Source organism: Hydra vulgaris, chromosome 09, assembly GCF_038396675.1.
Source record: "Hydra vulgaris chromosome 09, alternate assembly HydraT2T_AEP".
In the NCBI taxonomy this organism is placed as follows: Eukaryota; Metazoa; Cnidaria; class Hydrozoa; order Anthoathecata; family Hydridae; genus Hydra; species Hydra vulgaris.
This window is the reverse complement of record NC_088928.1, coordinates 56,879,729-56,905,000: the sequence shown is the minus strand read 5'-3', so window position 1 is coordinate 56,905,000 and position 25,272 is coordinate 56,879,729. Positions and strand designations below refer to the sequence as shown.

General features: G+C 29.7%; 1 non-coding gene across 1 annotated transcript in view; it reads right to left on the bottom strand.

The window, feature by feature from the left end:
• Nucleotides 1–4,442: 4,442 nt before the first annotated feature.
• Nucleotides 4,443–25,272, bottom strand: part of LOC105846722 (neuromedin-K receptor) — a 37,312-nt gene continuing 16,482 nt past the window's right edge. The window contains exons 2-3 of the transcript XR_010640919.1: nt 11,238–11,371; nt 4,443–5,631 (exon numbers count right to left, since the gene is read on the bottom strand). This is a non-coding gene — a transcript (neuromedin-K receptor). The remainder of the gene's footprint in view (nt 5,632–11,237; nt 11,372–25,272) is intronic.

Genomic DNA, 25,272 nt, shown 5'->3' with positions numbered 1-25,272 from the left:
TAGCTTGATAAAAAAAATGTTTAAAATTATTAGATGGCAATAAATAAAAGAATGATATAGCTAAATTAAAGTTCATTTGGCATGCTTTTTATTTTGTATAGTATTCCTATACTTTTTTGGAAATTTTAGAGGATAAGTTTTCAATATGTCTTTTTCATGTCAGGTTTTCATTAACGAAAACCCCTAAAAAATTTGTAGCCGCTACTTTTTAATTTGCATGTCATTTATAAAAAGAGCGTGCAATTCACTCGTCAGAAGATGTTTTTGTAGTATAGATAAAAAAGAGATCATTTTGTTTTTTAATATTAAGGGAAAGTTTATTCAGGGCCTTTGAGAGGAAGGAGCAAAGGAGAAAAATTGATCCGGGCGCCAAGCTTGAAAGAACGCCGGAAAACTCGTTGGCTTTTTTTTCTTTCAAGAAATAGTAAACATTTTAATGACTAACATCGCGAAATCTGCTTAGATTTTTGTGTTGGAGTTGTAACTTTAGCATTCGGAATTAAAATGCGCATTAAAAAAAAATTTAAGTTTTTATTCTATTATTTTAATTGTTTATAAGCTATTTTTTAAGAAAAAAATAGGATTTAGTTGTAGTTGAATTAGACGGAACCGGGTGTATTCTGTTAGCACATGAACAGTCATGTCATCTAGTGATACTACCTCGTGCTCAGTTGAACGGAAGACGATGCGCTGTGGTAATTATAATCGTAGCTGATCAAATTTTTAACGCTGATGGCACTAACATCTGCAAACTGAAAAACTCACAATGAGCAAATAAAGTTTGTTATTCGTTTTCTCCTCTACTAAAAAAATAAAAATCTCTGGCAAACCAAAGAACAATTTTTGTGTGTTGAAGCTGTAAATAAGAAGAAAGGAGTTGATATAGCCATGCTTATCACTGATGTGATTGCAAAGCTAGGTTTGGATATTCATAACTGTCGCGGTCAGGGATACGATTATGGATCAAATAAATCAATATGTCAGGTGCTTACAAGGAAGCTAAAGCATTAATAAGACAAGATTATTTAGAAGCTTTGTACGTTCTCTGTGACGCTCATAGTCTGAATTTGACTAATGTGCTCGCAGTTGAATAAGCTATTGAGATCATGGTATTCTTTGGAAGTATTCTTTGGAAATGTCTAATTTTTGTCTTTATTTTTTAATACAAGTTTTGCCCAATAGGAGATCCTCACAAAAGCGACAGGAATTTTACTGCATAGAGTTACTTTGAATCAAACCACATGCCAAGAGACCGAGAGAAATGTTGGCAGCTCTTAAACATGCCATGAAAAACCTGGATCTGACCTATGAGCAGCTCAGACAAGATTGAAAAATAGTTATCAACTTTTTAATTTGTATTACTAATTACGATTTGGTACAAAACCCATACTGATGTTGACCACATTGATTGTCTTCTAAAATTTAAAGCCATTAAACTGATAACGAGCTTTGTTTGATTGGATCGCTGCTGAAAGATTTAGAATTAGGGGCTCTAGGTTGCTAATTTTTAACATGGCAGTAGCTGTAGCTGGAACACTTGGATTCGAAACTGAACTCGCTAATTAAAAAAATCGTAAACTGAAGCGCTTTTATAATTAAACATCAAACACGGCACATTTCTACGACACCCAAGCGAAAGAATTTGAAGTAAATGTTTTTTTTAGATAGCCTGATTCAGCAAATTGATTCAGGATATGAGCAGGGTAGTTGGCAATCGTCTGATTGGATAATGATGATCTTTCCTTTCAAAATAAAGCTTGAAGACTTTCACGTTTTTATCCGAGAGATGTAAAGAAAAATTTTATTGAAGAAAGATTATTTTAAAGATCGCTGCGTTAGCAATACCCGCAAAATAATTTTCAAGCAAAGAAATTCACTGCAGCTACTCAATCAAATCTTCGAGAAGAAGCTTGAACGTTTTTTTCCACACATTTGCACCATGCATCATTTTCAACACTACTCCTATGTCAGTTGTTTTGGATGAATGATCATTTACCTTTATACTTTAATTGAAATGCTTTATCTTCTATTTGTATTAATTTATTGGTTGCATGGAAGCAAATAAACTTGAAACTTCCTGAATCCCTTTAAATCTGTTGTCTTCTTGACTTATAACCACATCTAAAACTTCACTAAATAGATAGAAGCAAAAAATGTGATCTTCATTGACAAAACGAGTTGGATACAATCTTTTAAGTGAAATCTGAGACTCATTAGTATATTGAGATAACAGTTCTCACCTTTTTATACTATTGCCAAAAATTGCATAAATAATTTCTAGAGTTGCAAAAAATGACAAAACTTCAAAGTGTCATTTATAACTATATTTACGTTATAAGCTGCACAATGTAGGTTTATAATTTTAGGTTTATCTTGTTTAAGAAGAGACTGAACGATATTGTAAGCCCCACACATAAAGTTTGCTTAATCTTAAGCTTGTTTACTACAATTAATTAATGTTATATTATTCTTTTAAAACAGATTTAATGTTACTTCATATAATCCAGTGTGGTTGTGTACTTCTGTAAAATTTAAAAAAACTTCCTTAATTTCAATAAATGTTGGTTCCTCGTTTTCATTTTTTATTATTCTGTATATCTAAATATTTGACTTAGTTGGCCGTTTATGTCTTGCATGGTATCCGTGATAGTTGTATAAAAAAGCGCATGTTAATATTGATGTTTAACGTTGTTATTAAATGTGTTGCAAGAAAATTAATGTTGTCATTCTGGATTTGATGGCTTAAATTATTAATAGTTCTTTGGGGCATGTTCAAATTTTGTTTTATAGCAGTGTCATATTTTGTCAAAAAATGTACTTGGGTTAAAAGTTTACCTTTATACTCATCCTCAAATAATTTGCGGTGACCACGGAAAGCTAACCAATTTTTAGAAAGAACTAATGTTATATTAACAACTCGCTTTAACACTTGCACCCAAAATTTTGGTTCATATCAAATTTTTGATATGAATCAAAATTTTGGGTGCAAGTGTTAAACTGATAAAATCTTAAACTGTTAAAATCGTTTAAGATTTTATCAGTTGTTTCATTTTGCTTCCACTTTTCATATATACATCATGATTGTCTATGATGCTGAACCTTTTTGTGCCCTTTTAATTTTTACTACAGAACAATTTCTTATTCCTTGTGTTTGCCAGTTATGACGGAGTTTTGAAAATAATCAACAAGGTTAGCAGTATGACACGTCTATTTTAGGAAAATAACATAACCACAACCTCTCAGCCGTTCCTTACATTTTTGAAGTTTTATAAAACTCTCATAGAAACTTTTACAATTACTTAATGGATCTCGTTTAAAAGATCCTCACCGTCCGATTTCTATCCAATTGTTTAGAGAATATTTGTTAGTTTGGGAATTTTGGCAACACACTCTTCTTATCATTTTAATTTTTTTTTTCGCTGCACCACTGATTTTTCTCAACATTTTGTCCATATTTTCCATTTTAAAACGTTTGGAAATTATAGCATGCAATGGTACAGTAATTTTGCTTTACTTTTCAAAACTTTGGAGTACTTTTCAGAAGGAACGGGCGCAATTTTTGTTCAACGGAAAGTTTTAAAGAAAAAGAAAAACGGTTTTAATAAGAAGCGAAAAAAATTAAAAAAAATCATAGATTAGTTTTTAAAAAAGAAAAGAACACAGAAAAGAAAAATGAATTCAAAAGACTATAAAAAAATTGAAAAGCAATAAATACATAGCAAAAAAGTCTTATAATAAAAACAACTTTTTTTGAAAATGTCTGCCGGTTCCCTCTAAATGTGTTCTATATAATAAAATAATATTGGATTAAAAAAAAAATTTGAATAAAAAATATTTTTTAATGTTCGAGAGATCGTAACAACCCCAAAAATATTTTTTATTCAAATATTTTTTAAATCCAGTATCATTTTTTTTATATAGAACACATTTAGGAAGTTGTTTTGTATTTTATTTCTTTTGATATTTGTTTCGACGTTACTTTTCATACCGGATTAAAATTTTTAAAATTAACAATTATTTTTAAACACAGTAGTTCCTTGAAAAATTTTGGGCCACCTAGAGCTCATAGCCACCCCACATCGCAGGATTTTGAGATATTGTAGTTTCACCTCTGTTTATAATGTTGTTTGTCTCTTAACCTTAATAACATTTTAGAATTGTTTAGAATGTTGTTCGTCACTCAAACTCACTAACCACTTAATTTAAACAGTTTGTTTGTGTATTAAGATTGGAAACTCACTCATCATTTGATTAGTTTCGGTTTTTAGTCATATCATGCGTTATAACCAGATCACACTATAGATTTAAACACTTTTTTGTACTACATAGTAAAACTTGCTGTAGGAGGTTTGCAAAACAAATGTATTGTATGTTCCACAAGTTCAAATTCAACAAAAAAGAATTATGTGCTAAGCTAATACTACATATCATTATGTTTTTAATAAGATTTAGATAAATAAAGAATTTATTTAATATAAAATTTGTAATAGTTTTAAAAAATATGTAGCATTGCCAAGATTAAGTTGGAACATTGAAAAATGACTTCAAATCATTGAAAAACTCTTCTTCATTTCTTAAACTAATCATTTATCGTAACACTTAAACATTCACTTGGTTTCACTTTCAATATGAAAAATAATTTTGTGAGAAAGATAAAATCTAATTGGCTGGATCTCTTTGTGTGCATGTCTACAGTTATTGTATAAATGTTGAACCAATTTTCTAAAAGGTTTCCAATGATATATATTGAAAAATGGCCCAATAATGCCTCCCGCTAAACTAGGCATTAAAACGTATCTAAGTAGCTTTAATCTTTTAAGTTGCTTATCGATATTACCTCCTACATAGGTGGTATACGTCATCACCCAGTAAACAGAGTATGGAAACCATGTCAATGTAAATATGATGACTAAACACGTTAGCTTGATAAGAACACCTTTGCGCTTTTTTTGGACCGAATTTTCCTTTAAATGTTTCGAATTTAATTTAATGTAACTAGTAACACACGCGAAAACCATTGCTAAAATTGGTAATACAAGCCCACAGATATACATGATGCTCATATAAATAATTCCAAATGAATTGCTTATTATCCAGCTGCGAAAACAAATCCCAGACACACGATCAAGTTTATACGATAAGATATAAGGAATAAAAGATATGCAAGCAAAAAGCCACGTAACTAAAAAAACTTTATAAAGGTTTTTGTTGTTTACAAGTTTACGAAACGGTTTGATCATTACCTCGCATCTTAAAACAGACATGAAAAATAATAAAACGCATGATGCCATTGAAAAAACCATCATAGTACTGTGTCCATCGCTTATACTGCATATAAGACTTTCCAAATATTTATAAGATGAAAGAATAAAACGTGTATCAATAATCAAGTATGGTATAATTCCAATGTACTGACCGATGTTTATAAACGACAGGTGTAGAAGAAATCTGCAGAACTTTGTTTTTTTTTCATTTTTAAAGTAAAAGATAATGATAACAATTAAGTTAATTGACAGGCCCAAAACAATCAGAATAAAATACACCATAATTGTTGCATTATTTTCAAAATTACTGAACGGTGAGCTTGATTGAAATGTGATGTTTTGAGACTTATTCAGCATCTCCCTTGAGCTAAAAAAAAATTACAAATGATTGATCATGTCTTTAAAATTATGAATTATTATTGATGGGTCATATTTTAAAAATGTGTGATAAAAATTGGTTTAACACTATTTTATTTATAATCATGGGAAATGTTAAACTATATTTTTAAGTTCAATTATAGGAGAGTTTGCCAAAAATATATTTATTATATTTCTTTTACCAATTGTTACCTAACGAATAAAAAAAAGCAACGAGAATGACGCTAGTTAATCTAATGCAAACATTGAAAACAAAAATATCACTGCGTAATGGGTTGAGATAAAAGTTTAATAACGGAATCTTGTGGTTATAAAATTTCACATTCATTATGTTTATCATCTTTGCGGGAAAATATATTTTTTAGTATATATATTTAAAAATATTTTTTTTTTATATATATTTAAAAATATACATTTTCCGTTACTCAATTTAGATCATATAAAAATTAAAATAAAAGTTTAAAACAGGTAAAAAATTTGGTAAAAAATTATAACTGATGTTATAAAACAAAACAAATAGTGAAATTTTCTATTTAAAGTTTTTATTTTAGGAGATTTTATAATTTATAAAATACTTAATTTTACCAGAAACAAGGATTGTTTAACATGTAATACAGATACTATATTTTAAATTTATTTTTCCATTGATACTTGTCAAAATAAGACCCCCGTTTATATTTAAATAGGAATAAAATTTATTGTTGATAATCTTTTATATAAACAAAATAAAAGAGTATTCAAAATTGAAAAAAAAAAGATATATAAATAGGTCCCTATTTGGCATCCCATGTCAGGGCATCGTCATACTAATGTCAAAATAACTCAATATGTCAAAAAAATCCTCTAAACAACGCTAACTTTGATAGTAGTATGCCGTTCAAAACAGTAAACCAGTTGCTGAGAATGACTAAATTTGAATTGAGTTTTTCATTATGAAAAATTGATTATATTTTTAATTTAATTAAACTAAATGTTTCATCTTTGATTAAATCCAGTCAGTTGGGCATATCAACAAACCGTAAGAGTAACTGAATTTCCTATTTTTTGTCAAAAAAGAAACTTTTAAACAAATAAACTTTTTTGAAAAGAAACTTGAAAAAAAGACATAAAAGTCTTAAAATCTTGTGAGTGAGTCAAAGTCTTAATGAGTAAGATCAGCCTTATCTTCAGTTTTATATTAAATTTATATATTTTCAGTTTTATATTAAAGTTTTTTTTATTCACTACACTTTTTTATCTTGCTGATGATTAATAAGTCTCTAAATAGATGTTTGTGACGTTGTTAAATTCAACTACTGCGTGTAAGAAATCAAAATATCAAACTAAAAAAATATGTTCATACTAAAGTTTTGGAATTTTTCTAACTAAGGTTTTGTCAGACAAATCTTAAGAAAAATTTAAACGCTCAAAACTGCTTTTTGCAGTTTTGAGTAATGCACAGAATATAAGTAATAGCGCACAAATTACTTTTTCAAAAAAAATTCATATCAATTTTGAAAATTATTAAATAGTTATACTTTACTTATATAAAAGTTGTTTTGCTGTTTTCGAAAATAAAATGAAACAACTTTCAATTGAGTTTGTTAAAGACTTTCAAAAGTTAGAAATCTTTTTATAACTAACTTTTGAACTTATATTATTATTCTTAACTTATATTTTATTCAAATTTGAAAAATTATATTTTATTCGCTGCCACTTTAACATCTTCTTGCAATGGCAATAAAATAGATTCGGAAAATTACCCTTCTTATTTTCTTAAGTCTATTTGTGAAGGCATTTGTTAACTCTTTTTTAACAGAAAATGGTTGAGATTTTTTAATCGCTGCATCTCTATCAAACGTGTACAAAAGTATAAAGGATTTCAGAGGCTAAAAATTGTCTTGTTTTAAAAAAATAGTTTAAGTCAAACTCAAAATCCTTCATGACATTGTTTTCCTCGCCATCAGCACATTTTTCCTTACTGTCATCCATTATCTCTCTTCATGGGTCCCTACCGTAATCCATAGCACCTTTCCGAGCATTCACTGAGATTTCAGGCTTCCAAAAAGAGTTAATAACTGTTTTCTTAGTTACCTCGAAGCATCCTATGCATTACCATCGTGGCTTTAAAAATTGATGTTCGAAGAAGTTTTTCTCTCTCTATTGCTCTTTTTATCTCGTAAACTAAATTTTTTGATAGCATGATTGTTGAAGAATGTATTGTGCAGTGACGGATCCATGAATTTTGGTGAAGTGGAGAGCGTTAAGGGTGTTAATTTTGAAAAAGGATAATAATTTTGTATTTGTACCACAGTTGCGTCTCTTAAAAAAAAAAAAAGTCCTCTATTTTTAATATATTTTATGACTTTTAGATTCTGGGGGGAGGGGGAAAGAAGGGGTGAAAGGAGGGGGGGAAGGAGTAAATACTCCTCAACCCCTCCCCTCTCCCCTTCATCCTTGGATCCGTCACTAGTGTTATGTTTTCTTATAAAATATTAAAGGAAAACTAGATATTCTTTGGCGTATAATTCAATAAAAATTGCTATTCTCACTCAAAAAACAATATTTCAAGTTTATTTATGATTATATAAAGTGTCGTCTTTGTTGTAATGTTAAAGGCATTTATTTTAGATTAGTACTTCTAGTATTACTAAAAGTCCTTGAAAACATCCAACTTGTTTCAGAATATATAGATATATAATTACATAGTTAGAGGTTTAGCATAAAATACATTAATACATTTATGAATGCGCATTTAGCATTCATAAAATTAAAAAACAAATAAAAATAAAAACAACCTTTTTATCATGCATGTCGACCTTACAACTTTCTTGACAAAAAGTGACCTTCTTAAAAGTATGTTTAAAAAACGATTATAAATCCTGCCATCTATTATCTATTATTTTAGGTTGAAATACATATTAAAACATAAAAAAATATCCTTAATCTCTCCTTCCAATCTATAAACTAAAAATACTGTTTATACAATACTTGATGTTAGTAGCAAATTAACAAAGGGCTTCATGTTCAATCATAACCTTAATAGGAGCTACTAAAGCTACTAAATGCACTACTAACCCGGTATTATTACCAACCCGGATAATATTATCATTCATCAGACTGGTTCTCAATCAAATAGCATGGAGAAAATAAAACGCGTTCTTTACTCACGAACTTAAATAGAGATCTAAAATCGAAAAAATATATTTTATACTCACAATCTTCAATGAGTACTCAACTTCCGTATGCTTTTCATACGTCACCTTTAAAAATTATAAAACATCTAAATTAAAAATGCATAGTATGAGAACTCTTTTTATGTATGCAAGTGTTTGGGATTAAGTGTATTTCAAAGGCTGGTAAATCAGAAGCTATTTTTGAAAATAATTTAGGAAATTTGAGATTTGCATGAGGTTGTGAAGTCTTTTTTTGGAAACATAAACGGTTGTGTTTTATTGCTAGTCACAATTTCTCTTATCTCTATTATTATGTACTTATTATGTACACAATTTCTCTTATCTCTATTATTATGTACTTACTATGTACACAATTTCTCTTATCTCTATTAATATATACTTTTATGATTTGTAAAATTATTCGAGTGAAAGGTGCTACTATTACAGTAGATATAAGTATAGAACAAATCTTTTGCAATAAAAACATTACGCGTGCGTGAAATCTTACTTTTGCAATAAAAACATTACGCATGCGTGAAATCTCTCGAAAAAATAATTAGAGTTTTATTTTTAGGCTTTTTAAGCTAAAATAAAAATGTATACTTTTTTAAATTAATATACCTTTCAGTTAAATTTTTTTTTCCAACAAATTATAAAGTTTTTAAAAAGTTATACATTTAAGCTACGTTTTTAAATAAAATTAATAATTCAAAAAGGAAAAGCCTTACAATAATTTTTTACAAACTTTAGTTGTTTTTAAATATACCTATATTTTAAAACAATCAATTTGTTTAAAAGGTTTATCTATTCATGAAATCATCTTGTTGGTAGATATCTAGATGGTAAGGAAATATAAAATCAAAAATGCTTTACCCACGCCTTCTCATTTATTTTTTTATGAAGCTTTATTTATATTTGATGTGTTTATTAATCCAGTAGGCACAGGGCCTAAAAATGACGTATTTTAAACGTTCAGAAAAAGTTTACGCCCCGCGTCCACTGGGAAACGGTATTATGCAAAAAAAAAGAAAAATAGTTAAATATGTTTTATATTGTAATTTAAGTGATACATTGACGTCCAATATATCGTCGCTTTTGTCATGGCTGAATTTAATTTTTGAATAATGTTATCGTGAATTTTTGTTTGTGTTCTTTGTAACAAATTGCACCGTTGCATACCTTCTGGCATCCCAGTTATACATATATATATATATATATATATATATATATATATATATATATATATATATATATATATATATATATATATATATATATATATATATATATATATATATATATATATATATATATATATATATATATATATATATATATATATATCGTTTTACGCCTGGTGAAACATCATTTTTAAAAAACAAAAATTTCAAGAAAATAAAGATGTGTCTTTAAGACACTAGATAATAGGTATTGTGTAAGTCAATATCAAAGAGGACGGTATCGTATCGGATGGTATCGCTATATGCTTATATTGTTAAAATCAACATCGGTTTTATACCAGGCGATACTGAGAAGGATAGTCTCGTTTCGTGTGGTATTGCTTGTTTACTAATGTTGATACCATCAGTATCAGTTTGAGACCACATGATACAGGTAATAAAAAAGATCGTATGGTATCGAATGGTTGCATAGTCTAAATAAAAAAAAAATTAAAATGTGACTTTTTAAATATTAGACTACACTTTACGAGAATAACAATTTATAAGTAATAAGTAATTTAAAATTTCAATTTTAAATTACTTATTACTTATAAAAATAAAACACTAATTCTCGTGAAGACCTGAGCTGCGATTCCAAATGATACTATTGCTATCAAACGATACCGACATAACTGATACTTTTGATACCAGTATCGCGTGATCTTGATATCAGTACTGTAAAGCATTTCACCGATACCAGACAATGAAACGTGACTCGATTCCGATTATTTAGTGTCCACTGATCTCGATATCGGTACTGCAAGGTACTGCACCGATACTAGACAATAAACCAAGACTCAATACCAATTATCAAGTGTCTAGGTTCTTATTTCAAAGAACATTACAAAATCATTAACTATTTTTATATAATAAATATATATATATATATATATATATATATATATATATATATATATTTATATATATATATACACATATAAACATTTATATATATGCATATATATATATAAATTTATATACATACAAATACATATTATATATATAATATATATATATATACATATATATATATATATATATATATATATATATATATATATATATATATATATATATATATATATATATATATATATATATATATATATATATATATATATATATATATATATATATATATATATATCTTAGGCTTAATATAAAAAATTGTTATAACAAAATATGTATATTTAACTAATTTTTGACTAATTTGAGCTTACATAATGCAGATTTGATTTGAGATTTATAATCTTGCAATTTCTTTCATTCATGACTTATTTGTGGATTAGAGTAAAATAAATAACTTGACTTGATTTCTACAGAGCAGTGTGTCAGTGGTGTTGTACAACTTTATCTAATTATAAAAAAATAAACATGCAGAAAGTAACAAATATAGCAACAACCTAAATACTAATGTTTTTATTATAAGATAATTTTATGGAAATAATCGCGTTTTTACTTATGAAGCATAATCAAATGGATACTTACAAACTTAAAGTTAAAGATTTAATTTCTGAGTAAATAAAAAAAACTTATTTGAAAATTTAACTATTTTATTAATTTTACCTTATCAAAGTATTCAAAAATTGTTTATTATTAAAAACATATCATTTACTCTATTAAGTTATATTTACATACACTTTTATTTCAAGCTTTAAAAATCTCCTCCTTCTTCTCCCTTTCCTCCTCTATTATTTATAAAAAGTGCGACTAATCGACAACGAAAAAAAAAAAAAAATAATAATAAAAGTATGATTTCCAATATAAAATATTATGTAAAACAAAATTAAAACGCACAAAATTGTATTTTATATATCAACAAAAATATGATAATTATAAATTATACAACAAAATTAATAATTACGGTGCTGTATTAAAACATAGCATAACATTTAAGTTTTTGAAAAAAAAACTTAAGATCTAAAGAATACAATCTAGATTGTGAGAGTTAAAATAAAAAAAAGATATTATCGAATGATATTGTATAACTTCACAAGTTTAACGTTTAACAAATGTTATAAATACATTTAACACGAGTTGTATAAACATTTTAGGTGTTATATATAATTAAATAGAAATAAAAAATCGTTAATCAATTTTTAGTTAGACATTCTATTTTATATTCATAGCATTTTGTTAAATACGCTTTGTAATCATATTTGATGAAATATGATTACAAACATGATTTGAATAAGAAACTTATGTGAATTTTATATATATATATATATATATATATATATATATATATATATATATATATATATATATATATATATATATATATATACATATATATATATATATATATACATATTACAACATATATGTTTACATTTTGTACAATTTTACAATTTTGTATGCACTCAATAACTTATTTTCACATCAACCACAGATTAAAGTGAGTTTTCTTTGCTATATTCTCCTTATTTGTCACGTCTTTTTCTCCAAGTTTTTCCAATTAAAGTAGAAGAAAATTGATCAAAGTTAAGTGTGCTCACGTACAAAACAAAGTGACAATCATTAACTGTTTTATTTAATTAAGTAAACATTTTGACGAAAAGTTTTATTAACCAATTACTCAGGTCAAAAAAATTAACATTTTTTCACAAACAAAGATATGCTTTTCTAAATGTATATTAAATGCTGAATTTAAAACTGGTTGCAGTTTTATTTAGCACGTATAGTTTTTAAATTATCTACATTTTTGTATACCATGAAAATGTACGTAACTATATGAAAATGGAGTGTTTAATAAATCACATTTTATGCAAACCATTTATTTTAGAAAAGTGAAGAGGAGAGCACTCACAAGAATCTTCACTCTCTGCACCAATGTTTTCATGAAAAAAAAATTTAGATGGGGATGCAGTTCCTACATTATCAAAGACATTTAACAATCCATTTCTCTATAAGCATCAATGAGTTTCGCAACTCAATCCTTTAATGCATGGGACTTGTTATCCCCCAGGAAGTTTGCTTATGTTTACTTAAAAGCCAGTCAAGCTTTCAATTCTAATGGACTGAGGGCCCTTTTTAAAATCAGTATCCAATAAAACCTCCCGGGTTTGTAATGCAACAGAAATTACCGCTTTCAATTTTACTGCAATAACATATGGAAATTTCGTAAAGGAGGTTTTGGATCTTTTGTAAATTAGCTTTACCCGTTGCTTGAATTAGCTTTAATTGGAGGCGTAAAATTCCTAGTCAAATGCTCTTCCGCCGTGTGATAAGACCTTTAGAACTTCTTGAAGCACTTTAAACGCCACATAATTAAGAAAAAAAATTTTTATCAAACTTTCTTTAATATTTTATTATAATTTTGATATTAATAACTTCCTTTAATATTTCTAAATATTCTTTATTAAAGTTTAATGTGGGTAGGTAATAGGAAGACCTTTGCGGATCAACTAAAGAGACATACTGGACACTGTTTGTATCGGGGACATTTGTAGACCTTAGTAAATAACCACTTTTGGTGTAGTATTTCGTTGTGGGACGACTGTCCCACAGACAAATAAAACAGTAATATTTTGTAAATTCTGCTTACATATCATTGAAGACTAATCAATTATTGAATGAATCAATGATGATTGATCGTATTTGATTGTCTTAATTAGTAGATCCATATTATCATGTCTCTTTTAGATGCACATTATAGGCAATAAGGATAGATGGCTTGACATTTCCATTATGCAAAAGTACTGCTTTTAGGCCTCTCTGCAATGAATCAATGAAGAGACACCATACAGATGCCATATACATCTGAGATAACTTTGTGAATAGACTATGTATATAACAACAAATAACAAACAGAGTCATCTACTGTAAAGTATGTTGCTAAGTCAACATTCCACTTTCGGTAGTAACTGATATAAATATTTTTGTCAAGTAAATTTTTCTCCTGTAGTCTCGAGGCAAAAAGCTCTGCTTTCTTTAAAGACAGCGAAAGGTCTCCAACAAGACCATTCAATTATCCTTAAGTTAATAGCTTTGGCTCAAAATTTCTATACTCTGATGTAATCAGGATCTGCAGACGGTTCGAAAACGCCATCAGTTTCATCTTCATCACTATCAATTTCATCTTTGATGGAATTATACTATCGTCTGGAGCAATCAAAATGGGCAATTCCTCACAATGTTTCACTGGCCAGTTTCACTGACGTGTAAAGTCCATTACTCAATAAATAACATTGTGGTTTGTTCTTTGCAGAAAACCCTATCATCTCAAACTACAAAAATAACAATCTGCGTGATAATTTGAATGCGTGAATATTGGCTCCCTCCATGTCATGGAGGGAGCCAATATTCACGTATAAAAATTTCTTTTTGTTCGTCCAACCGCGTAATCCGTTTGAACAAGCAGAGCAGATTTGATGCGACGTTCAAGGTTTATCTTAATCACCTAGGTGGCAACCAAGAAAAACCTCTGTGTTCGGATATATGCTTTTATCATAAAAATCTATAAATAATAACTAAAACTATTATTATAAGGCAATAATGAGATATGTGTTTTAGCTTATTCAATATTTTGCCCGAAAACAACTTGTGACGCTGATTTCAAAACTTATAGGTTTGAAATCAAGCGCCATAAATTGTTTCCGGGCAAATCAAAACTATTTCTGATGAAAATTCTTTGTTAACCTGATTTTATTTTTTACAATAAATCTCAGCTTTAGAACATTATTTAAAAAAAAATTTGCAGCATTTTATAAATAATATATTTTAAAACCTGTTATATCTAACCTATTATATCAAAAAACGCATATGTTTAAGAACCTATTCTAAAAAGTACACCCTTTTAACTAACTTTTGATTGCTATTCAATTCAATTATCACCAATTGTTAGTGAGATATTAAACTATGTTGTCACTGCAAAACAAATCTTAAGTCCGTTTTTACTGTTCTTAGAAAAAAACATTTAAAGTTTTAAATTTATTACTGCGTTTGATCTTTAGGATTAGTCATTTAAGTCATCTCGTTTTAAAATTATCTTAAAAGGATCTTAAATATGGAAAATTCTACAAATTAAGCATCTTAAGTCCATAAATTTTATTGAAGTATCTAATTCTCTATCATTTTATTAAGTTACTTAATTAATGCTAATAATAATGAAACTAATGCAAAATGAAGTTTAAAAACTTAACCATTATTTAAATATTCAAATGGATAGTTAATCATTTAGTGATGGAGTCATTAACACCTAATGAACTTAAAGTTATATCATTAAATAATACATAAACACTAAAGATTCATATTAGGCATATATATCTTTCTTTCTTAATATAATACATGCACACAATATATATATATATATATATATATATATATATATATATACATATATATATATATATATATATATATACATATATATATATATATATATTATATATATATATATATACATATATATACATATACATATATATATATATATATATATATATATATATATATATATATATATATATATATATATATATATATATATATATAAATATACCAATAATAATACCACGTAATAATCATAGTTGTTTGCTGGCCGTCCGCAAACTTGTAGTTGGTTTTTACGGCACAGCATCCCTGAAAGGTATTGGCATTTTACCTCTGGTTGATCGAGTACTTTTTCGATATTCCGTAACGTGTTCTTCATTTGGCAGAGAGACTGTACACGTATCAGATTTCTCTCTGTTACATATAAGGCCCCACCATATCACCCTTTAGATTGTGGGTGATATGGTGGGGCCTTATATGACAAACATCCTACTTTCTTCAGTCATTGGTATAGAGCAGTATCATGAAAAATTCTGCAGCATTATCTGATACCAAAACTTCAGGATCACCATTTCTAGAAAAAACGCTTTGAAGTACTGTCTTAATTGTGAGAGCTTCCTGGTTATTAAATTTTATAACTTTAGGCCATCCAGAGAAGGCATCCACTAAAATCAAAAATAGTCCAGCATTCTTTACAAAGGCATGGTCCATAGGAATTCTACACTAAGGTTTATTTTCATTATGCTATGTATGTATCGTTTTTTTATTTATTATTTTTATCTCAGCACATTTTTCACAGTTTTTTACATATTCTTCCACATCTTGACAATGACCAGGCCATCATGCTTCTAATTTTAATCTACATCGAGTTTGCATAATTCCACAATGCATGCTATCATAAACTGATTGAATAAATCTCCTTCTTAAAGTCTTTGGAGGTACAATAAGGTCACCATTACAAAGAATTCCTTTCTCAATAGCTAGTTTATGCTTGTTCGATTTATAAAGTCCATCTTTCACTGCGCACCTGCTCCAATTATTTTTATTAATTCTACTTTTAATATCCATCAATAGTCTATCATTTTCTGTTTCATTTATAATCTGTTTAAGGTTTACAATTTTGACTCAACTAAGTCTCTTAAATATTCTCTTCATCTTGCAATAGAAAAGACAATCGTGATAATGCATCTGCATAAGGAATCTCCCTTTTTATAGTTAATGTCATAGTCAAAGGTCATCATTTGCAAATCCCACCTTAAAATTCTAGCAGAAGTCACTTTCGGAAGTTCTTTGTTACAATCAAATATGAACTCCAAAGGTCTGTGGTCTAATATAAGCTTAAATCTTTTACCAATCAGAAAATGTCAAGCTCTGTGTGTGGAATACACTATGGCCAGTACTTCTATCTCTATGTTAGAATATCTTGTTTCTGCATCAGACAAAGATCGTGAAAGAAAAAGAAGAGAGTGACCATTTTGTGATAGTATATCAGATATTGCCTTTTCACTGGCATCCGTTGTTAATTCAAGATCTTTATTGATGTCAAAAATATTTACCACAGGGTCTTCAGATAGGTTCTTCTTTAGCAAATCAAACGCATTTTGATGTTCTTTTTTCCATTCAAAATTAACTCCTTTCCTTCTCATATTGTTTAAAGGTAAAATCTTTTCAGCATATCTTTCAATATATCGACCATAAAAATCAACTAATCCAATAAACAATTCAAGTTGTTTTTTATCATTGGGAGGGTTGATTTGGAATATTTTTTGAACTAAGCTATGATTAGGAGTAACTCCCTTCTCAGACAGTTCATATCCTAGAAATGAAAGGCTTTTAGTTTCCATTACTGATTTACTTTTATTTATAATCATCTCTGATTCCTCTAATATTGTTTAAAATTTTCATCAAATTACATTTTTGTTCTTCAGCGTTTTTACCTCAAACACATATATCATCTTGAAATATAATTATATTAGGAATAATGTTCCCAACAGTAGATTCTAGTGCTCTTTGAAATATTGCACTTGCAGTTTTTATTTCAAAAGGCAAACATGTCCATCTTAACAATCCAAAAGGTATATTTATTGTCTTTATATCCTGTGCATCTTTGTCCATCTCAATTTGGTGATATACTCCCTTGAGGTTAATTTTGGCAAAATACTTCATTCCTGCCATCTTATGAAATACACTTTCAATATTAGGAATTGGGTATGAATCTGAAAAAATCTTTTGGTTAAGTCCTATTTTGTAATCTGCACCTATACGTAAATTCCCGTCTTGTTTTCTGACAACAACCCGTGGTTAAGCCCATTTGCTTCCACCAAGTGGAACTCTTATGAGCAATCCTTGTTAAATCATTTCATTGAGCTTATCTATTACTAATGGTTGTACATGAATTGGAAGAGGCCAAGATTCAAAATTCAATAACTTGGTTGCATGCCATTTTTTATTATAGTATTTACTTTATAATTTACTAAGCGTCCACTACTAACAGGTTCTACACTATTAACTAAGTTAGTTCCATTTATTTTTAATATGTCCATCCCAATCAAACCGTGATTCTTTGTACAATGTACAACAATAATACGTACAATATTTATTTTAGATTTGGTTTCCAATGTTGCCTCATATTCCCGTAAAACTTGAATAATTGTGCCATCAAATTGTTTGAGACGAGGGTAACAATTTTGTAATTTAGGTTTAGACAATAACTCCCAAAAGTTTCTAAGTATAATAGTGACCTGTCTTCTAGTATCAACTTGCATTTCCAAATGCGGGACATTTTTGTGGTAGGTGTTGAGGCCCACAGTATTTGCATTTATATGGTTTTTCTTTATTTTTGTCCATATAGCTAACTGACGGGGTTTCCATCCCTTCAATACTGTTGTGCATGGCTAAGAACCTAACTCTTTCAACAATCATTAGTCGCTTATGAGGTCTTGTATGGGACATAATAGCAACTTTAATGTTATTAAACATCATTTCTTCTAACCCTTCTGGATAAACCATGAGTGAAATCTTTTTTATCGCGTCAATTCCTGCTTTGGATAAAAATAAATCTGTCACCTCGTGTTCACCATTTATTGCCTCTTTCAAATTTTTTGATCGAGCAAGCTGAAAGGTATCTAATCCAGGCTTCAGCATTATCTGGATTGTCTAAAGTCAATTTGGACATCCTACTCACAGCGCCATTGTTATATCATTAAATAATACATAAACACTAGAGGTTCATATTAGTCATATATAAATAAAATAATACACGCACACACTATATATATAAATATATCAATAATAATGCGACGTAATAATCATGGATGCTTGCTGGTCGTCTGCAAACTTGTAGTCGGTTTTTACGGCACAACACTTAAAAAACATTTTTAAAATAAGTAAAATAAAACAAGTGATACAAGTAACAAAGGTTTCATTATAAAAAAAATCATTTTGTAATATCTAGCTTCTGCCAATTGTGTACTTTTCATTTTGTTAACTGCTGGAAACAGACTCTATAAAATCTTTTTAAATTATTTGATGGTCTGCTTTGTTATGACTTTTGGGTTGTTGTTTTAGTTCTTTTTTCTGTATTTCATCATGTCATCATCTATGCAACTGACTCGAAGCTTTAGTTTTTGTTAGAAATGATGATGCTGTTTTGGAATATAACCTTTGTTGCTTAGGGAAGGAAAGATCCATTTTTTTCAGTACATTAATACCTCTTGGAGCAAAATACTTCTGCTTTTGTAAATGTATATCTGCTGCTGCTTTTGAGCGACCTGTGCTTTTTGCTCGAAAAATACAACTTTTATATTTTTCTTCATAATTATATTTAAAGTAAAGAGTATCGGTATTTTCTTTTTAAGCTTTTAGTTGTACAGTACTGGCTCACATAACTTTTTTTGGTTTAGACTTTGGATCATATTTCAAAGCATTTGTCTGCTAATACTACATATTATGCTGGAAATGCTTTTTTATTTTTAAAATTTATTATACCATCATGATTTAACACAGTTAATACACAGGTGTTTTTTTAAAAGCTTGTTCTATTGCTGTTTCCCATTGCATAGGTGTGTATATTGTTCAAGTTCGATATTGTTTTTCACTTATTGAGTAGGCGAAATCATTTTCACTCCGACTATGTCCTGTTAATGTAAACTCAATTAAATCTAATTTGAATAGATTCAATGCATCCGACAACATTGTGTTCATCATTCTATTTTGATTTTGGCCCCCATGTCAATCACAGAAGAGATAAAATTGTGTCACTCCTTCTTTGCTTTCAAATTCAATAAATTTAAATACTCCTGTTATTTACTTCACAGCTTGCTTTTTCTCCTTCATTCTCATTCCACAAATATGAATATGTCTTTAAAGAATCAGTTTTTGCAACGGTGTTATGATTTTGCAGACACCTTGAATAATTAAAAGCTCTAGTTGTACCATATGGTTATAAAAGAACTTGCTCTAAGTCAAAAGCTGCAGTTACAATCAATTGCAATTTTATTGCTTCATTCTTCTTTTCTTCTTTATAAGCTCGAGTATATTTTTTGTCGCTGACATGTTTGTTGTACTTTTGACAATCTTTATCACCCTTTTCTATTTTCTTAGTGAAATCTTTACAAGTTCCACACTAATCTTTCTTAAGTTTTTGGAATTTAAAACAAAATCTACGTTTAAAAACTCTCTGATAGAACTTGTATTTTTCAGTAAAAAAATTTTTCTCACTACAGTACTATATGAAGAGTCTATGCATTTACTTAATTGAAAGCTCCTGAGGAAGAAATAATGATTTTTCTGTGAATCTTACGTAATGGAATTCAAAAACTCCAAACGTCTAAATATGATCGATGACATTTTGTTGTTTTGAAGCAGTTTTTTTTGCCATCGCTGTTTTTACTGTCTTTGAAATATGTAAATGTTCGGTTTCTGTTTCTTTCTTTTCCTACAGGCTCCTTTTCCTTCTTCGTTTTGGTTCTTCCTCTTTACTCTTGCCACAATGTATTGACGCCTTTCATCTATAATTTTCATTGACCAATATGAATCAAAAAGTTCATTACAATATAGCTCCGTAAGATTTTCTACACACTGAAACAAGCATTTCTTATCATATCCTTTTCGCATTTCCTCACCTTATACCATGACTTCTTTTCCTTTATTCAGACCATTCTTCGGTACATAAAGAAATCTCTATCCTCTGTTTACTTTAAATTTCCTAATATTTCTAATCCATTGTGATAGATCTTTTTCTTTTTTGAGATTGTATCACAGAGAGTTGGGATAAGTTCTTTAGTTCCAGACTTGTCAAGTTCTGCAGGTTTAAATTTTTCACAATTACTAAGGTTCCAAAGTATTGCTGCACCAATACTAGTTTTATCAACATCAAATTCTGGATATTTATTAAAGTTTTTCATTACTTTTATTATAAAAAATCCTCCATGTATCGTCTCTCAATGGACAATAACACTCACTAAAAATAATCAAATAATTAAAGATATTTTCGGCAGCAATTACATTTCACTTTATAAATTATATTGAATGTCCCCTAATATTAAGAAACAACATCTTACACTCCGTAGTGACTTCAAAGTTCTTCTTTAAAAATTTAATAATAAAAAGATATTTTTAAGTCAAATAATCAAAAAGAAATTTTTAATAGGTTTTTAAGTGGTTTAGAAATTTTAAAAGTTAGAAATTGTCTTAATTATTTTAGTTTACGTTTAATGCTTTTTAATGAAACAATTTTACTTTAAATATCTTTTCGAAAAATGAAAATCTTTATGTACCTGCTCTGGTTGTTAAGTTTAAGCCGCTGTCATATTGTTGTAATCACATCTCTTCCTTTTTTTTTGCAAATACATTTATTGTTTTAGCTGCCCAAGCAAGCATCATTACATGCTCCATCTGCTAAGTTCTAGCAAGCATCATTACATGCTCCATCTGCTAAGTTCTAGCAAGCATCATTACATGCTCCATCTGCTAAGTTCTAGCAAGCATCATTACATGCTCCATCTGCTAAGTTCTAGCAAGCATCATTACATGCTCCATCTGCTAAGTTCTAGCAAGCATCATTACATGCTCCATCTGCTAAGTTCTAGCAAGCATCATTACATGCTCCATCTGCTAAGTTCTAGCAAGCATCATTACATGCTCCATCTGCTAAGTTCTAGCAAGCATCATTACATGCTCCATCTGCTAAGTTGCACCTTTTTACTGTAACTGTTCATTTATGCTCAATAATATTTTCTTCATCTGGTTTTTTTCCTCAAATATTATTGTGTTGGAATTATTTCCCATCTTTGAGTTTTTTTTTTTTGTTTTTTTTTTTGACGATGTAATGTTTTTACGTCGTCAATCGTTTTATTATTGCATTTTAACTCTCTTCTTTGTCTTCTGTTGACAACTTAATTAGTAGTTGCTTGCAGTCTTTTTGGGAGATTTTTTAAATAAAAAAGATAAGGTTTTTGTGGTCAGGTTTTCATCTAGTTTGTAAACCGAGGCCAAATCAAAATATTTTACCAACATATTGTCAAATATATGTCTTTAAAGTAATGCAATGGTTAGAACTTCCTTGACTAAATTTTTAATTTTTAGGCTGTAATTAGTCATAAGAAAACCCAAGGTGATTGTTCCAAGAGTTTTGTTAGCTCCATCAGACTCTGGCTTCTAATTCAATTTGAAACACTTTGAGTTACCAATCATATTAGAATTTAAATAAAATCAGTTAGTCAAGGACAAAGTTGATAAGTCGGTGTTTATTTTTAATAACCATGCTTCTTACATTATTATCTATACGTTCACAAACAAGTGCAAACAATAATTTGCTTTTTAATTTTGATAGACATTCATTGAATTGTATGGTAGGCTCTAAATAATGCACAAATAACTTTGTTTTTAAAAATATTATCAATTTAAAATGTTTTAGTCAAACTTTGTTTTAAATTAAATCATTTTTTTTTTTTTTTTTTTAAACATCTTCGCTTCCAACAAGGCTGCAAGCAGCCACTAATTAAAGTTGGAAGTTACTGTAAGAGAAAAGATGAAGGTTGTAGAGCAAGATAACGATTGACAGATGATTTAAAAGATTGCAAATTATATGAATCAGGAAAGCAAGATGAAGGAAGCGAATTCCAAAGAACTGATGTTCGAGGAAAAAAACTAGACGAATAAGCGTTTTTGGAGCACTTAGGAACAGTCACAGAAAAAGGATGACACTTAATTGAATGACGAGTAACACGAGAATGAATTTTAGTAGATGGCACAAGAGATGCTAGCTCTTTAGAGCAGTGCCCATTATAGTATTTGTAGAAAAGAGAAAGAGAAGCAACATTACGACGATGTGATAATGGTTGGAAGTTGGCTGCAAGAGCAGGTCCAACTATGTTTACAATGCGTTTTTGCACCTTGTCTAAAAGAGAAAGGACATCATTAGAAGATCCGCCCCAGATATGGCAACAGTATTCCATACAAGGTCGGATTTGAGATTTATAGAGATAGAGAATAGAATCCAGAGTAAGAAAGTGGCGAGCTCGATAAAGAGATGCAACCTTAGCAGATGCTAATTTTGCAACCGATTTGATATATGGTTTCCAAGAAAGATTGGAAGTAAGAGTTAATCCTAGAAGATGAAGAGTAGGTGACTCATCGAGTACATCACCGTTCATAAATATAGGAAGATCTAAATTATTGCGATAACGATTGGCTGAAAAAAATTGAGTTTTATCTGAATTAAAGTTCACCAGCCACTGTGAGCCCCATGCTGTAGCAGAAGTGAGATCCTTTTCAAGCTCAAATGCCCCCTCCAGGCAATCAGAGGGTGTTGGTTTCTTATCACGACAAGAATAAATGGTAGTATCATCAGCAAACAATGCCACCTTAGATGTGAGAATATCTGGAAGATCGTTAATGTAAATTAAAAAGAGTATAGGGCCAAGGATAGAACCTTGAGGAACCCCTGAAGTTACAGAATAAGAAAAAGAGTGTTGTCCATCGAGGACAACTTTTATGCTACGATTGGAAAGGAAGGATTCAATGATCTTAAATATGTTGCCGGATACACCATAAGAAGAAAGCTTATGGAGAAGACCAGCATGCCAAACTTTATCAGACGCTTTTGAAATGTCAAGAGCGATGGCCTTAGCCTCTCCACCTTTATCTAATGCACGATAAAACCTGTCAGTTATTACTGTTAGCAAATCAGCTGTAGAACGAGAAGATCGAAATCCATATTGATGGTCAGAAAGTAAGTTATTAGATTCAAGATGAGAAATTAAGTGTTTGTTAATTAAAGATTCAAAAACCTTGCTTATGATAGGAAGAAGACTTATGGGACGGTAGTTAGACGAATCAGATCGCTCCCCAGAATTTTTGAAGATAGGGATAATAGATGCGGCTTTCCAGCAGGCTGGAAAACAAGACTCTGATAAGCACTTGTTGAATAGTTTTGAGAGTATAGACGACAGCTCCGGAAACACTTCTGCAAGACAATAACAGGTATGTTTTCTGGGCCACAAGCTGTAGAAGAGTCTAGGCAGGAGATCACTTTAGATACAGATGCTGGAGTGATATGAATGTCAAGCAATGGATCAACCTGTTTGTTGGCAATATCAGGTAGAACGCAATTAGTGGAATCAAGAGATGATATTGATGAAAAGTTTTTAGCAAACAGTTCGGCTTTGTCTTTAGGTGAGGTGACAAAGTCTGAACCATACAAGAGAGGTGGAATTATAGATTTGCCCTTATTATTGATATTATTAAAGATTCTCCAGAAGTCACGAGAGCCTAATTTTTGAGATGAGATACGAGATTTCATGACCTGAGAATAGCGGGTTTTGGTGTTAGACAAAACCTTTTTACAGTTGTTTCTAGCAGTAATAAACAGACGTCTGTTTTCTGGAGAATTGTTTTGCTGATAAATATGGAAGTAACGGTTTCGATTGGCAATCGCAGCAGCACAGTGTGAGGAAAACCATGGAGGAGAGTGAGGCTTGACCTGGAATCGTCGAGAGGGAATAAAAGATTCCATGCCAGCCTGAATCCACGAAGTTATGTAAGAAGCACATTTGTCGACAGGAAGTAGAAAGATTTCTACCCGAGGGCCATCACGAAGAAAATCACGGAAAGAATTCCAGTCAGCTTTACTGTAGTTGTAAGAGGTTCGATAATAGGGGGATTCAGGTGATGAAGAAGAATGAGATATTAGTTTTAAAGAGATCAAACTGTGATCAGAAGCACCTAAGGGTGAATGTGGAGAAACTGAGCACTGACTAGGATCAGAAACAAGACATAAGTCAAGTAGTGAAGGTAAATGATTAGGGTTGTCAGGAAAGCGAGTTGGAAAGTTGACTATTTGAGTTAGGGATTGAGAAAGGCAAAAGTTGTGGGCTTTAATGCCTGCAGAGTCACTGACACTAGAGCCAAGCCATTCAGAGTGGTGAGCATTAAAGTCACCGACAACAACTATATTAGCTGATGGATAAAGAGAGAGGGCTTGGTCAATATGATCAGAAATAACATCAAAAAGAGTGCAGTCTTGAGATGAAGGAGAGCGATATAGAACAAAGAGAAAGGCAATAGAGTGAAGTGGTGCTAAACGAAAGCACATGAAAGAATAGTCTGTGGATTCAAACCTAGTTTCACGACAAACAGGTGAATTCTTACGAATGTAAATGCCCAGGCCAAGCATGTAACTATTGGAGTCTTTACGAATCAGAGGAAGATAACCATCAACACTAAGATCACATGATGAGACAGCTGAACTCAAATTAGTCTCACAAAGAGCAAGTAGGTCTGGTGAACTTTGCAAGAGATAAGACTTAACAGAAGAAAAGTTACTTCGAAGACCACGAATATTAGTGAATGATAGGTTTAGAGAACTTGGTGATGATGATGGTTTTTTGTGTTTTATAGTTTTTGGTACTTTATTCATTTTTAAATTAGTTTGAAGAACTTGACTCAAAGCATAGATAGTACTCAGAACGCCGTTTAATA